This window comes from Ischnura elegans, chromosome X (genome assembly GCF_921293095.1).
Source record: "Ischnura elegans chromosome X, ioIscEleg1.1, whole genome shotgun sequence".
In the NCBI taxonomy this organism is placed as follows: domain Eukaryota; kingdom Metazoa; phylum Arthropoda; class Insecta; order Odonata; family Coenagrionidae; genus Ischnura; species Ischnura elegans.
The window spans coordinates 9,988,161-10,006,241 of NC_060259.1; positions in this window are offsets into that span (position 1 = coordinate 9,988,161).

Genomic DNA, 18,081 nt, shown 5'->3' on the forward strand with positions numbered 1-18,081 from the left:
TGATTAAATATTCTACGGGATTTAGTTTCAGAAAATATTACACATTGCATTGACATTAGTCTGTTCGCATTTCATCTACAGCCATCCGTTGACTGCTGTTCAGATTGCGTCCGTTAAATAAAATGAAATAAATGCCTGAGCTTAAGTGGCTGATGCTTTGGGAATTTTCTCGATGGTGTCAATGAAGACGAGAGCGATTTTCGTGTTGCGCATTTCGCCCCATTTAGCTCCGTAAGAACAAGGAAGTTGTGGGAGGATATGTTGTGCGGGGAGTGTGGAGAGGCGTGTTCGCCATCCTCCCCGGCACGTGTCAACTGCCTGCTCCCTTCGTCCCCCCGCCCCTCACAACCCCCACCCAAACTGCGGCCGAGGGATTCCCAATTGATGAGGGCCATGCAGTGGCATTGCGGAGGAATCTAGTCACCCCCGGCCGAGTCTTGCCTGCATCTCGCCCCCTTGATGAATGCCTCCAATACAGCACGCATTCACACCCCACCACACGATGTCATTTAACTGACGGAACAACGTGTAGGGAAGAGCGAACTTCCTTCGTTTTTGTAGGGCATTTCTGCAAGCGTTGTTTCATCCTTTTTAGTCACGGTTTTGTTACGTTTGCTGCTGTGTGGGCCTTTCTACGAGCTTAACATCTTGTTGTGTACAGTTAATAAATGAATAAATTAATAATTAGGAAAAATAGAAGAATTTCAATGGTTTTACCATTGTTAATGCTATCATTTCTCGACGAAAAACTCGGACTCGAGACGGACTCTCTCGACGATGCGCTTCTGTTAAAAACGGTAGCATTTTTAACTTGCTTTGAAACGTATCATTTAATACAGTTTCTTATTACGTATATAGAGAGATAGCGTCTCAGAACACGAAGAGCTATGTGGATGCGCACCCTTTACACGCATTGATAAGCACACAACAGATTCAAGGTTTGGCGCACAAAATATAATCCATAGTTAAGTGGCTGGTTAGGGTGATCTTGGTTTACCGGGACAGCTACATCGCGACTGCAGCGCGACACTTAATGCGGCGATTCAAGGTTTGGACTTCTTTGTTAGCCATCATTGTGCATAGCATTGGAGGGAGCATTTCTTGATGAAAGTGAAGGGGGGATGGGTGAGGGGCCGCACGGCAGACGTCACCGCTGTAGTAGTGGCCAGCCGGCAATTAATTTGAATAGCTGCAATTGCTACGCGTGAAATAGGGGTAGCCTGGAAGAGCGGAGACAGTTGCCCTGTTTCCAATCTGAACAGACGCATGGTTAGAAGAGCGCCGCGCATTCCATCGACGTCTTTTTTCCCCGCCCAGTGCGCGGCTCATGCTCAGAGTCGATGGAGCGGAGAAGGCGGGGCTGGCTGCGACCAAATATCAGCGCAGAAATCCCAACTGCAGCATTATTGTGAGAAGTGTGAAAAGTTCGCGAATGAAATAATGATGAGTGAATTTGATTCAAATCTTGATATTTATTTTCCGTCGTATGTAATGGAAGTCAAATTTTCAATCGAAATGGGCAAATGGAAAGAGGCGCTGTCGTCGCGGTGAGCCTCTCAAATCCATCTAGTGATCTCTGATTTTGCCATCGGAATTGTGACCGCGTGCGCGGAAGGCAAAAAGTGCTCTTTGGTCTATTCTCTCTTAGACCCTTCCCCTACGACAACCCATTATTCAAGAGTAGACTTCTCCATTCTTGAAGTCGTCTTCTACTGGGAAGCAGTGGCACAGCGAGTGGGGGTGGTTTGGGGGATAAAGCTCGGAGAAATTCATAAGTTTAATCCATTTTAACTTAATTGGATTGATATTAATAATAGAATAGCGTAAGGATTAACAAAATAGCCCTCAGAAATGCGTAAAACTCACCATTTTGAACCATCTATCTTAAAATTCCGCAATTAATTAATATCGCACCTGCCGCTTATCCTGGTGGGTATTCCATACTCCCCACACCCAGGTATTATAGTTGCACCTAAACTCTCCAGCCTTAATTCCTGGCTGCGCCCCTGCTGGGAAGCGCATAAGATTTGCCTCGGACTCTACGCGGCTCATGTTGGCTTCACCGACCTGCAATGCTAGAGTACTGGAAAGCGCAGTCCACTCGTATTCAAGAGCTATGACCCGGAAGTGTCCCACCTGGAGGGGCATTTGCCGCGACGCCCTCATCGGAGCCTCTGCCCTACGCAAGACTTCTCCCCTCCGCTGCGTCCAACACTTCCGCCTCGCCATTCAATATTTCATCGCTTAATATCAGCGGAAGCCCCTTCCTTCCTCACCTCATCCGTTCAGCCCCCCTCCCTCCCCACCCCCGCCTTCGCGTACACATAACGGGCGCGGGGGGGGGGGGGGGCTTCCTCGCCTTCCCCCTCCTTTTCGATCAACTCGGTGGGCGGGGGAAAAATGGGTCGCCCCCTCCCCTCCGCCGATACACGTTCCGTCTCTCCCTACACCCCCTGGATCGAGTGAATTTTTCTTGTTCCGGGAAATTACACCCGATGAGTGAATTTCGGGAATGCCGGCGATGAATAAAGCACGAGGCCGAAAATAATGGAAAGGAGTGACGATTGTTTGGCGTGAGGAAATGCGATCCTTGTGTGGGGAAGGAAGAATCGCTATTTCGACGTTTTTATCGCCGGAGACGCAGCACACGAGGCTTGCGCAAATGGATGTGTGCGCTCGCGAACACTTGGAGGAAATCCCCAATCCGCTCGGACAATGGGCCTCTTCTGTCGGGGCAGTGCGCATCCATTCCGGCGCTGCTGTGGGGAAAGTGTGGCCTGTTTCATTACAGTGGTCGATTTATTGGCACGCGTAGTAACATTTATGCCCCGCTGAGTATAAATTTTTGATTATAGAATTTTGCAACACACTACTAGGATTACCGTAACATGCGAAAATAACGTTCACAGAGGGTAAGAAAATTTTGGATCTTTTACTCGCCTAAGGTACTAAATCAAAATATCGATTGACGATTGATAGTGGAGTGCCCCATCCTTGTGGTTTGGTGTGGTTCGCGTTGGTGCGATGGCTAGAGTGTTGGCCTCCCACCCCGTGGTCCTGGGCTCGAATCCCGGTGGTTGCGGAGACCAGAGCCTACCCGATCCTTGTTTGCGTGCTGTGCGGAGAGCGGTTCACGTTCACAACTCCGCCCGTCGGCCGAGGCGTTCTGCCGCGGTCTCGTTGGCGCCCTTTGTGAAGAGCAGCCTCATGACAACCTCATGGTCCCTATCCGTCCTCCCTTCCGCCCATGACGCATGCCATCCGCGTGTGGCGACCACTGGCAGTTTCTTATAGGCTCCCCTCATTGTGCCGCGAAGGTATGGTATGGTATTTGGAGGAGGCAACCGACAGCTGAGGTCATTTGCGCCATGAGGGAAGGGTATGGAAGGAAGGGTGGAGAGAAACCTGGCGACGGCATTAGCCTGCTCTTAACGAAAGGCGCCAAGGGGACCACGGCTTGACGTCCCATCCGACGGACGGAGTGTTGCGCTTGAAATGTCCTCCACACAACACTCAAGCAGGGATCGGGCAGTCTCATAAAATTCTCTGCCACTGCCGAGATTTGAACCCGAGCCCGCCGGGTGGGAAGCCAACACTAGCCACCACACCAACCCGAACCCCCGCGAAGTTATGATACGCATTTATTGCACTAGAGATATTTTGCCGCGTTTGATCGTACGAATGTTCGGATTTGACCAATCGGGAAGTCTCGCCCGTATCGATCTCGGTGAAAAAGTTTCCGTATCACCTGTCGTACCCCCTGGCACATTGGCGGTCCTATTCATGCATATTGAAATGAACATCATGATTGGAAGCGGTAGGTGAATATTTAGTCGTTGGAGGCTGGGGATGTGCAACCAAAGTTTCGCTCCGGGCTTAAATGGCGGGGAGATTGGTTGATAGCAAAACCAACAGCAATGTCTCATCTCGGTGTCGTGATCTTGGTTCCGATCCAAAAAAGGGCATACATTTGGGTTCAATTGAGTTTCAGCGTATAGAGTTGAAAAATGCCAAATTATCTGTAAAAATACTGGCGTACGCCTCGTAAAATGCGGCCAATGGTTGGGTGGACGTTAGACTCGACAGTCGATTGAACAGTGTATTAGATGTGATACGACACCTATTACATCTTCTTCCAATGAGTGAGTGTAACATACGAAGGCGTAATAGAGAATGGCGACATTCTTTGCATTTATCTTTCCAGTAGTAGCCCCACCCGGACAACCACCGCAACCGTATGTATGCTAAGTAGGAAAGTATGCGTTGAGCAGGAAAGCGCGTGTATTTTACCAGGGGAGGTGGTATTTTCCATAACTTGAAGTCAATACACTAACTAAAATGTTAATTCATTTCTTTTGGATCGAATTGTTTCCATGGTCACAAGAAGCCTGATAACATTTCGAAATTTGTTGATAATGTAATCGCCCTGATGAGTGAACCTCTGGAGAATCCTTAAAAATATGCGAGCAAACTTACGCACAAAGCACACACATGATGCGCACAAAGACACACATGGACGCACTTGGAAGATGAGGGAGCAGCGCAGCCGGTCTTTTATGAATGAGCAGCGCAGCAATACTCATTGCACTGAATTTATAGACACAGTAGCACAAGCCGAAGCTAGATTACTCCGTAGAATACCACGGTAAACACTATTTTTTACGAACCGTGCGGTCGTGCAACCGATTTCAACTAAGATTTTATATAATTCATGTGAAAAGATGTAGCCCTAGGGAGTAAGATGATTGTGTGATTATTAGTCCCATTGGTCACCACCAAATGTTTCTAGCAAATCTGAAATGATTTATCATTAAAACCTGGAGTAAATGAGGAAAATGGAAAAAATTGCATCGTGGAATACTCGGGATGAGAATGGATATTTTGGGAGTGAGTGAAACCATGATACGGCTCATAAAACTTTGGTGAATGTAAATAATTGGCACAGAAGCAAAAAAAATGGACGGGACTTAGGTGAAGGATCACCTCTTGGTGACGAAGGATCACTACTACTACACTAATTGTGCGCCTGTGTGTGCAAAGGTCTTTCTGCAGTGTACCGCATAGAGGATGATAGGAAAGCCAGAGAAGAAGCCAGCGATCACTGAAGTTATTCATATTTATATTTCCACAGCGGAAGGTATGAATAAATGGGAGGAGCTTACGAATACCCTTGGGAAATGATGGAAAACGCGGAGGGAGGCAAGATTTTGATTTTCAATGGAGACTCCAGTGATACTATTTCATTGGGTAGGATGAAAAGCAATTAGAAAATATACAGACAATAAAAAATATAACTGTAAAAGGACCGATTGCTAGCGATTGGTAACGTCAATTTTTTTAATAATATTAGCTGCTTTCACGTACGCTGTATATGCACTATTTCAATATAACCTGTGTGCGAATGAACCTCTCGAAGTAAAAGAAAGTGGAATGCCTAGAAAGACTAAAAATATGCCGGGTAAATGTTAACCTCATACCGATCTACCTTGGTACATATATGGAGGGGAATATTACTGCACCAGCGTAATCCACTTCTCTCTCCCCTCTACTTCTTTCTCCCCTCTAACATGAAAGATTCGGTTTAGAATCCAAATTCATTATTTCTCAGTAATAATTTCACACAGTTACGTTACCATTACAGATTTTTCATACATTGGCTTTTAAATTTAACGAACTCTGTCACAGGGAAATTTTTCTTTTGCTTGCCTTGCCGACTATATCCCTCTCCGCTTTGAATCATTATTATTTTTCTTTTAGTTGATCATTTGTCGTACGATCAAAGAATAGATTTAAATGAATACTCTCAGGAAGTTCACTCAAACGGTATGAGATTTTATGTGACAATTTATTAGGCAACGCATTCTCATTTGATAAAACTTAACACTGAAAATAGCCTGTCCTCGTTTCTAGTGAAATTTGTCATGGAATTTCATTATACGTCATTAGAAATATGGTAAATAATATCACTTGCGTTGGAAGAATTTTTATTACGCCTTTCATTGCAAAAAATTCTGTTCATATTTGATGACTTTTTCATTGAAAGGGTTAGCATGTATTTTCTCCTTCGGTCATGAAGAGTCATGAAGAGTCATGAAGAGTATGGGTGTATTGAGGGAGATCAGAGCGAAATATGGGGAGTCCAGTAAGTTTCCAGCCATCATTTAACGAAAGACGAGTTGCTCTCGGTGATTTATCTCTTTTACGCTGCAGTTCCAAATTGTAATGTGCTTTTATTGGAGGAGCGTTATCAAGATTCTGATCAATGGAATTTAGTACTCCATGTCTGAATGGAGGCTAAAAAGTGTGACAATAGAATTTTTGGGTGATTTCCAAGTAGAAATAATAAATATAAGTATTAGGTATGCATTTAGAAGCGGACGTTTTGACGTTAAAGACCTCATTCACATTTAGATGCTGTAAAAGTGTACACCAATAATGGAAAAAATTAAAGTTCTCCATGCCATTATTCATTATCACCGGTCGACAATCCTAAGATTGGTTTGACGGAGCTCTCCATTCAATTCTCCGCTCAGGTCATATTTTCACACTTGTCTATTCCTTCTCTTTCGTCCGTCCGTCTTTACCTGCTCTATATATTTCATTCGAGGTTTCCTTTTTCATTCTTGCTATCTACGACGACTGTATTAATGGGGGCCATCGTGCCCAAAGAGATGCAATACGTCTCAAGTTACCCGCAAATTTCGTCCTTCAAATCGTGGTAATGTGTCTGCAGCCATTTTCATCGTAACTTCCCAAGATGCATCATGATGGGTGCCAGTAAGATTGGACCGTCTTCTTGTCAAGGTTTTCACGAGGCTTGTCTTCTCTCCTACCCTTCTTAAGACTTCCTCATTGCTTACTCGTTCGATTCATTTGATCCTCATCGTTCTCCCGCAGCACTTCACTGCGAAGTCCTCGACCCTACATTTCTCCGCGGCTGTCATTGTTTATGCTTTAGGTTTGTGCGTATTTTCATCTGACATCTATTCATTACCTAGTCCAACAAAAATAATTTTTTTTTCAATTTTGCAGAAAATGTACGTTTTTTGGAGATTGACCCAGCTGATTCCAATTGATTGAGAAAACGTAATGGATCTGTTTTTGAAAATGAAAAACAAGTCTTGAGCTCAGATAGTGAAAGTGATACGCACTCGTCGGATGGTGAATGAAAAAAGTATTTTTTATTCCTTAAAGTGCTAATTTCTGCATATTAGTTGGAAAAAAGCGTAAATTGTATTGTATATGTTTAAATATTGTTTATTCAGTAAAGTATAAGTAGGAAATAACACTTTTGCCCGAAGCTCATTTTATTAAAAATAATGACTATGATATATACTTAGGAGATTTAATTCAACACTTTAGATTAAGCATAATGCATAGATTAAAAATTCGCACTTTAACAGTGCATTTAAACGACCCTTATCGGCAGGTATTAAAGTAGGTATGGGAGGAAATTGATCATGGACGGGTCTTGCCTACAAAAGAGTTTGTTTGTTAATAAAAGAGTCCGTCTCCATACGTTAAGCACGCGATTCTCCGTAGTAGTATATGGAATGCACTCAATGAAAGACGCCTTTCAGTGTACCTCTTGCAGTGCCCAGCGATTGCATAATAAGTGTCATTCGTAGCAATATTTACAAACTCTAATCTCTGGTGATTCTTTTCTATCACTTTTATATCTATTATCCAGGTATTAAAGTGAATGTGGCCATATCGCATCCACACGCTTGTCGCGACGCGCCGTACTCACAATCGCCGCCGGCCAGAACCGGGGTCGAGCGCACGCTCGAAAAAACGATATAAAGTTCGGGGTTGCCAGTTGGTGCAAGATTTTACTTTAGAATCACAATATAGAAGCTTTATAGAACGACGTGGTATGAGTCATTTGGCGGAAGGCGGCGGAAGTATGTACTTTTTCTCTACGTTTATGTAAAATAATGGCTGAAAACAGGCTCTGCCATTTTGTTATAAATCTATGGTAAATGATAAAATAAAATCTTTAAAACTCTCCAAATTGAAGAAAAATAAGTTTTAATTAAGATGGTATAACATATTTGTCAATTGAAAAATTCATGAAACCACCGCGCGAGGATAAAGTTGGCATTTTTCAGGAAAAATCGAGGGTGGTCGTTTTTCGCTAAATTGCCTCAAAATTGTTCAAATTGTTCAAATTTGGCCTCAAATATAATAAGTAAAAACACAGAAAAGAAATAATCTGGAAGGTTATGCACAATTTGTTTGAGAATATGTATGCCAAGTTTCAACTTCCTACTTCCTAGCTCAAAAACATCGATTTTGAGGTTTTGGCCAGCTTTTTTCAATTCAAGCCCACTGTGCGTCGTTTTGGACGTATTCACTTCCGTATAGAAGCATACTCCAAACATAGGTTCTTATAATTTGTTTCTTTACTTCCATGTGTAAGTTTCCCGCTGTAAGCAGGTCTCTCTTGAAGTGGAATGCTCTCTTCTATTCGGCTATTCTGTTTATAGCTTCATTATTACTTCTCCGGTAGCTAGATATTTGGCTTCCCAAATAACAGAATGCATCCACCTCCACCAGTGTTTGATTCCCTATTTTGATGTTAGTCTCGTCTTTTTCTCTTCAGCTGCATTCTAATATATTGGTATTCTATGTGAGTATTTTCATCTGACATCTATTCATTATCATGTCCATATTAACCAGAATCTTTTGCATTATGACCTATAAATTTCAACAATAATTTCATAGCACGTGAATGAGGTTTTGATAACCCTCATCGTCGTTTTGGACGTATTCAATCGGTCATGGTGAAAATATCGTTCTTATTAGTGCCAATGAAATGCTGTGCCAGCCACGAAATCACCGTCGAATTCACCGTCCAAAGAACTATTGCCTCCCATTAATAAAAAGAACCGAAAAGGGAAGGCCAACGCGGAATGGAGAAATTTTCATGGCATCTTTATTTTATTTCTATTACAGTTTTTATTTATATTTTTTGCTTAGTGCGGGGAAGAATTGAGAACTTGTTTGTCAAACATTGGCAAGAAATAAGCAGTTTAAAGCTCAGCACATTGTTTGACTTGCTATTAAGCATTTAAAAATAGGCCCCTTTTGAGGAGGGTCGAAGAATGACACATTATTTGAACGGGTTGTAAAAATCGTAGTGTTGAAAACTTCCTGCAAGATCTCGCTAAAACTATATTCACTTAAAATTATCCCGGAATAGACAGATTCTTTCACGACTTAACAGCAGTTTTTATGTTCCTCGCGAATTATTCCCTGTCTTCAAGCCATAAAATCTTCAGATTCGGTTTCAAAAGATAGAATACCAAATGGTCAAGCAGCGGAAAATAGCTGCAGCCATTCTGAATGCAAATGCTTTTATATTCACAGGCTTCCAGCAGCCTAAAATCTTATGACAACAAGCAGTGAATCATTTGTGCGAACGAAATTGATTGACCGGCGGTGATTTCATTACCAGGATGGGCTAAAATTTAAGGGAATAACTAAAGTTCTTCCTTCAAATAGTGGTTTAATATGTCTGCAGCCATGTTCGTCGCCACTTCTCAAGATGCATCATGATGGGTGACAATGGTTGGACAAATGGAGACACAGAACTTGACAATGCATTCACACTACCGGAATATCTGGAAATAAGTTAATTTTGAAACACGAAAAGGCTATGGAGATAGTAACATAGATTGCAATATCTGGCAACGGAAAAAAGCTGGTCCGAATATATATATTTTATGATGGACGAATTAGAAAGCGTTAATGATCACCTTGAAACGAAATTCCCCGTACACATGATTGCTGGTTCGATAGAGTGAAATGAGAAGAGGAACTTGAAATGAATATTATGTTAGTTTATAGATATAAACTAGCAATCTTGCCTTTTGATTTGTTTTCTGGTCGATGAAGATGATGGATTCCTTCCTGATTCCTTCTGATTTGGAAGCTATCATGCCCTCGCCATGGTTGTCAGACCTACCCTTGGTGTACTCGATTCCTCTGCTATAACCAAACAATCGAATGCTTTGCAATATGTTCAATGGACCCTTGAGCTTCTAGTGCCTCCTGAGCACTGGCTTAGCCAGAAATTTTCCCGTGCGCCCATAATCCCCCCAAGTTTATCCGCCTAACGGAGTAGTTTAATGAGCAGCGTGGGCCAGCAAGGGCGGATCGATTTGTTGGTAATCTTCGCCTCACAATGCGAACATAAATCACATCCCTTTCCGTTCCCTTGTTAGAATGTCTCTCTCCCCCCCCTCTCTCTCTCTCTCTCTTAGACTGCAAAAGTGATTTTGAACTGATTTGGATGCACCTCTGAAATGTAAGCGCTTGTGAAGGACATCGAGAAATGAGCGATACTCTGTAGTTGCTGTTTCTTTAGCCCATATCTCTCATAAAAATATTTTCCCTCTATTATAGTTGTGTATTCATTTTATGCTAATGCTATATAAATATATATAGGAAAAATGAGCGATAAAAATGTCAAGAAAATTAAAGATTTTCATGTGAAAGGAATACAAAATGGGATTGGAAATGGAAGAAATGGTTAAAATTTTAGAATAAAGTCACTAAATTTACCAAAAAGAACAGTTGACAGTACTTAAGCCAGTAAAATAATTACATTTTGATGAAAAACATTGAAAGCAGTGATTTAAAATAAAATTTATAATAACACGAATAAATATTTTTTATCCGCTCATGTATCTTGAATAATAATTTTCTTGATTAATATGTTAGCTTAAATATATATTTCCCCTATTAATGTAAGTAAATTCATTTGTTCCCTCAATTAATTTAAACTTTGTATTTTATTGAGTAATGCAAGCCTGACTCACTCTGCCCCGTCCACTGTTCCACTCCTCCCCAGCCTGGGGCAGACTGGGACACTATTCATCAAAGAAGAAACTTAAGTATTTCAACTATTTTAAGTTAATTGTATTACTTGCGGATTTTTTATACGTTTTAGAATATATTCTGCAAGCAATGGTACCAAATTTTACATTTACCAAAATTCTGTGGGAAATAAAAATGAAATGCTAAAACTGTCCCACTGTGCCCCAGTCTCCCCTACTACTAATATGACATATTCTTTTATGAGAAAAAATAATTGTGTTAGTTCGGAGTACAGAGCAAGCAGAATAGATCTCCTTTGAGTCCTCAGTCTCACGCTTGAGGCATGTCTTTCCACGAAATCAATTCGTGTATATAGCTGAGTAATGGAGAAAAGAGCATAAATTATCAGCCATTACTCTGGTAAATGTAGTCATTCGGGAGGAAATTTTATGAATAAAAATATAAAGTGGAAATTGCTGAAACGATGCAAATACTTTTCATGCTTCGATGGCCTTCTGCATGTCAAGAAATAGGGCCACAGCGCTGAGAGCCCATCCCACTCAAATGTATACGACACTTGCTTAATGCGAAGTTGGCTACAATGAAGCTAATTAAAGTTCTGTAATCATGAAAAAAATCTTGAGCATGGAATGAATGTGAGTTTCTTAATTAGAAGAAATATTAAAAGTGAAAGAATGGGAAGGAATCGCTGTGGTCTGACGGGTGGATGAGAGAGTGATTCTATTGAAGTCCTAGCCGTGTATAATTATCATCAAAGCGTCCATTATAGAAGTTCAAAACAGTATTTCCTATCGTTACGAGTATGCGGTGAAATTCAGCCTACAGAAGTTGGCTCCCTTTCCCTTGGGCTACACCTTGTCGCGGTGGAAAGGCTTGCGCGTTCCTATGACCTCTAGAGCTGCACTGGCGGGATTAATTCTAAATTACTCCCGGTAGGGCCACCCATGCTAGATAGGTCGAAGGGTAGGAGCCAGACGAAAGGTAGTCCACGTGATGGTGTCAACGTGAAAAACACTGTTGGGATGGAAGTGGGAAACCGTACCAACTATCTTTTCCCTGAAAACATGGAGTACAACCAAATGAGCCTCGAAATCTCATCGCCCGGGACCCGTACGCAAAGGGCAGGTGTCGGGCACGGCAGCGAGGTCGACAAGGGCCTCCGGGTCGTCAACATGCGAAACCCTTGAAGAGACTTATCATCATCATCAGCAGCAGCAATGAAGAAAGAAGAAAAGAGGACCAAGAAGATGGAGAAGAAGAGGTCGGCTATAAATGTACGGACGTGGAATGTGTGGACAATGATGAGGGCGGGGAAGTTGGACAATATCAAGAGGGAAATTGATAAAGGGAGGATAAATGTCTTAGGATTATGCGAGATGAGGTGGGATGGGGATGGGGGGGGAACTATTGGAGTGATGGTTATAGGGTTATAAATAGTGGTGGGGAGGAAAGCCAGCGAGGGGTAGCTTTAGTATTACACGGGAAGATGGGTAAGCGTGTGGTAGGCATAGATCAGGTAAGCGATAGGATTCTGGTGGTAGAAATTGAGGCGCGACTCACCAACCTTGTAGTGTTTCAAGTTTACATGCCCACTAGCAATCATAGGGAGGAAGAAGTAGATAGGTGAATGAACAACTCGAGGAAATAATTAGAGACAGCCCGTGAAAGAAAAATCTGGTAGTGATGGGGGACTGGAACGCCTCAGTCGGGGAAGGGAGGGATGGACACGAAATAGGATAATTTGGACTAGGAATACGGAACGACAGAGGAGAGAAAGCAGCAGAAATTAGCGCCTGCTTTGCAAGACCTGTACGACGGAATGAACAGACCAGAGAGGTTGACTATACAGGAGGAAAGTGCAGTGGAGGAGGATAATCTTGGGCCGGGGATATTAGATTCGGAAATCGAGAGAGCACTTCGTGATATGAAGGCTAGGAAAGCAGTAGGCGTGGACAATATCCCGTGTCAGCTTCTGAAGAATCTAGGGAAGGAAGGTAAGAAAAGGTTTTTCGAACTCTTGCGCAGGATCTATGGGGAGGGATGTTGGCGGGAGGATTTCGTGAAGACGGTTCTAATTCCGCTTCCGAAAAAGACGAAAGATATGGAATGCAGAGATTACAGGACTATTAGCCTAATATCACACTCGGCGAAGGTGGCACTGAGGATATTGAACAGACGAATGGAGGCGAGGGCAAACGAGTGTTTGGGCGAAGATCAGTTAGGTTTTAGGAAAGGAAAGTCAACTTGTGATGCAATAGCAATAATAAGGTTCCTCGTGGAGAGGAACCTAGAATATGACCAGGAAGTGTATGCCGGTTTCGTGGATTTTGAAAAAGCGTTTGATACGGTGAAATGGGTAAAGTTTATGGATATTCTCAAGAGGATAGGTGTAGATTGGAGGGATAGAAGACTGATTCGTAATCTCTATATGGCGCAGACTGCGCAAGCGAGGGTAGCGGGCGGAGAATCTGGGTGGGCAAGCATTGGCCGAGGTGTGAGGCAAGGCTGTCCTCTATCGCCGCTGCTCTTTAACGTGTACGCTGAAGAGATGGTAAGGGAAGCGTGGGATGAGTTAGAAGCTGGAATAAAAGTGGGAGGAATGATGTTCAAATCAGTTAGATTCGCGGATGATCAGGCGCTGATTAACCAGTCAGCGAGGGGGCTTCAGGCTCTATGGATGCGTTATACGAGCGTTGCGAGGAGTTTGGGATGAGGATTAATCACAAGAAAACTAAGGTTATGCGGTTTTGCAAAGCATCACGAGCGAGGAATGTGAGACTCATGATAAAGGTAGGTGGTGAAAAACTTTAGCAGGTTGAGCAATTCAACTATTTAGGCAGCACGTTAGAGGAAAACGGATACAGTAGTAAGAACATCGGGAAGAGAATTGTATTAGCGAAGGAGGCGTTCATGAACAGGAAGGATCTTCTGAGAGGATCGTTACGTAAGAGTTTAAAGAAAAGGTTGGTGAAGAGTTTGATTTGGAGTGTAGCTCTCTACGGTGTGGAAACGTGGACACTGAGGAAAGAAGACGAGAGTAGATTGGAGGCATTCGAGATGTGGGTATGGAGAAGAATGGAGAGGGTGAAATGGACGGAGAGGAAAAGGAACGACAAAGTGCTGGATATGGTTGGCGAGGAGAGGCAGCTTCTAGATGAGATACGGAGGAGACAGAAGGTATGGATGGAGTTAGTGCTTAGCGGGGAGGGGATGTTGAAAATGGTGTTAGAGGGTAGAATGTTAGGGAAACGAGGGAGGGGAAGGAAAAGAATAGGATTTTTAGATAGATTGAAAGAGAGTAGGCCTTACAGTGAATTAAAGAAGGCAGTGCTGGAAGGAAAGGGAGGCTCCCAGATCACTTCTTAAGTGCTCCATGGAAACCTACCTTCATCTACATCAACATCTACATAATACCCCGCAAGCCGCCTAAAAGGCGTGTGGCAGGGGGTGTTAGGACACCAGCCGTTTACAGCTAAAAAAAAATTAAGTGTTCAAAGGAAGTTGGGACTAGCGTTTATTAAAGTCCTTTGTGGTTCGGGGGAAAAACGAATTCGCATATCTATCCGTTCGGCAAAACATCTCTCTTAATTTATCACTTCTATCGGACCTGGAAATATAGTGTGGCTCTAATATTATGTTCTCTGTGTCGCTCTTAAAGATATCCATTCTCAATTGTTCAAGCAATCTAAGCCTAGCGCGCAGCCTCCGAGTCTCCAACGGCTCCCAGCCTAACTCGCTTAACATCTGGGTAACACTGTCTGTACGCCCGTAGCAGTTTTTGACGAAACGCGCAGCCTTCCTTTGAATTTTATTCAGTTCGCGGATTAAGTCTTTCTGCACCGGATCCCATATGCTCGCTGCATATTCAAGGTGCGGTCGGACGAGAGCGAAATAGCACCTTTCCTTTACTTTCTCATCCGAAAATCTTCCCACAATACGCTTGACGAATCCTAATTTCTTCAGGGCTGTGCCGCAAATATTCTTTATATGTGTTCCCCACGCGAGGTTCGAGGTTATCGTAACTCCCATGTACTTCACTTCGTCTGTTGCCTTTACATTAATGCCATCCACTGCATAAACGTGGTTAGAGTTGGACGAATTCCGCAAGAAATGTACCGCCATGCATTTGCTCAGATTAAGTTCGAGTCCCCACTCTTGGCTCCACAAATGAACGTTGTTTAAGTCAGATGATAGAATTTCATAGTCAGAGTGATAACTAATTTCGCGATAGATGACAGGGTCGTCAGCAAATAAACGTATTTTACTGCTAATGCGGGAGCAGAGATCATTAATGTATACAATGAACAACAGGGGGCCGATTACGCTTCCTTGTGGAACACCTGATGTAACGTTTACAACATCGGAGCTAATTCCGTCAAGAACAACTTTTTGTTTACGATCTCTGAGAAAGTCGCGTATCCAGTTTAAAACTGTTTCGTTTAATCCGCATGGCTGTAATTTGTATAAAAGTTTGTTGTGAGGTGCAGTGTCGAAAGCTTTCTTAAAATCTAGAAACAGTGCGTCAACTTGTCTTTTCGATTCACCAGATTTTATAACGTCGTGAAGAAAGAGCGCGAGCTGTGTTTCGCATGATCTACCTTTTCGGAATCCGTGCTGACAGTCATGGAGGAAGTTACGTCTGTCCAAGAAAGTCATGATATTGCTAACGACGATATGCTCAAGTATCTTGCCTATAATCGATGTTAATGAAATCGGACGGTAGTTGCCTGGGTCATGTCTGTTTCCCTTTTTGAATATGGGTGTAACGCTTGCAATTTTCCAGTCTGGCGGTAACTTCCCTTCGGAGAGTGACTTCTTGAATATGATCTCTAAATAAGGTGCGATCTGTGGAGAAATCTTAACCTTAAGCTTAATCGGTAGAATACTATAATAAATAAGAAGTTGGCTCAGATGCCATAAAGATGGTGAAAATTGAGATTCTGGGGTGATTGTCTCCTTTCCTCCCCATTCCGATCGAGTCATTGTGCATTTGTGCTACTGAGTCGGGTCGCGGTGAAGCGAGAAATTTCATTCCCCATTTTTCTCCGCTGTTTTTGCTGCGATTCCCACAGACGCCTCTCGCCCTTGCAGCTGTATTAAGCAAAGGGAAACTCGATGAACTTTGAATCGGGACGAAGCGAGGCAAGTGCTCAGCAGCGCGACAAACGGCCTCGATTACATTTTGGCGGAATGACGGGATGCTCCCGAGATGCCCCCTTCATTGTTTTTATGAGAAAGTCATGTCGCTCTTCACCTTGTTTTGCCTGAAACCCTCCGCCCCTGCCATGATTCCACAGGCCGGCCCTCGACAACGCTTCACTCGAATACGTGTTTCCTACGGGCCCTAAAGCTGTCGCCGGCCGACTGCCGTCGCTCGCATCTGAGTCGCATGTGTCTCCACCACTTGGGAAAAAGTAGCGTCAGGTGGTCCTGCTTTCCCAGCGTGTGGGAATCATTGAAGGAGCGCGCGTGTTTGGTCCTCGGATAGTATACGAACGGGAAGGATAATCGGCCTCAGCGCCTGCGACCAAGATTAAAGCGGTCCATTCCGAGATCACTCCGATTGCTGTGATTGGCTGATTCCGACTAGAGCGTCTATTTAAGTGCTGTTTATTTCGATCGAAATTTTATTATTCCATCAAGTTCTGGAAGGAAGTGAAAGGATTTTGACAAAATCCATCATTTTTGGAACACCTGACGCGAAATTCTATTTTAATGACTACGACTCATTATACACCAATATGCCACGGTTTTTATTTCTGTGCCTCTTTATTAAGATATAATGTATTATGAGGTGCAAAGATTTAGTCAGTTTTGCCAACCCATCGCAGCTAGTGTGTTGAAAAATATCGGTCTTTTTTTTCAAGGCAGTTTTTCTGAGACCATCTTTAATGTTATATTATTAACTATTTTCCATTACGCCCAAATGTTATAAACTTTTCCCGGCATGTTCAGTAATAGTTAACCTAAAGTGCTTAATGAAGAAAATTTTGAAAAAACATATTTTGTTTTAGTTATAAGCTTTTATTTAACAGTGTTCTATTTTTGGAAGACTAGGCAAATCCACTACTATGATGCGGGTATTTAGGCGCACAGAAATATTCACTTTAATTTTAAATCAAGCAAGCAATTCGATGTAGAACAATTGATAAACTTCCCGGTTCATTGCTGCGCGCTTCTGCTCATCTCATTCATGGTTCTTCTGACGAGAAATTTGACAATGCTGACCTTTTGCTGATACGGGATGGTAAAACTACTGAAAATTACGGTGCATCGGCTTCCGCTTCGCCTCAACCTCTTCTTGCTCAAAGAAAAAAAGGTAACCAAAGTTGGGTGCAAATAGAAGAAAGCCGATCAGACTGCCCAGCCAGTAGGAGGTAGTTTCAGAAGAACAAATCACGAAAATGAAAACCCTAGCAGAATATTTAGAACTCTATCTGGATATTTTAGTGAACCTTGAAACTTGAACCTGGTTTTTGGGAATAATTTTCCTGAATGGTTACGTCTCTGTTCCGAGACGACATATGTTTTGGGAGAAAAGACCAGATTTGCATAATTCCCTAGTTAATGGTGCAATGAAACGTGACCTTTTTGAAACAATATTTTCAAATTTGCATTTTGCTGACAATTATAACTTGAACCACGTGGACAAGTTTACCAAGCAGCGACCTCTAATTGAGCGTCTGAATGACATTTGTATTAAATTTGTATGAAATGAAATATACTTCAACTTTGATGAGGCCATGATTTCCTATTTCGGTCGTCACGAGTGCAAACAGTTCATTCGGGGTAAGTCTATTCAGTTTGGGTATAAATTCTTGTAAGGTCCAACGCGTCTAGGCTACCATTGCTGGTTTCAGCCTTATCAAGGAAAAAACCCGAACACTTAATACCAATAATATGATGTAGGTGCTTCAGTTATTTTGCGATTGACTGAGGCAATCCCAACGCAGCATCCTGGTAAATACCATTTTGTGTTCGACAATTTTTTTTACAAGCATTGCACTCCTTGATAAACTTCACTCAATGGGCAACCAAGCAAGAGGCACAGCGAGAAAAGATCGCGTAGACAAACCTCCTTTACTATCTTATGCTACCCTAAATAAAAAAGATATGGGCACATTTGATTACCGAATTGATGGAAAAGGCAATATTGTTTGTAAATGGAATGATAACAGCGATGTGACTGTTGCATCTTCCGGTGCCGGTGTCAATCCTCTGCAACAGTCAGTCGTT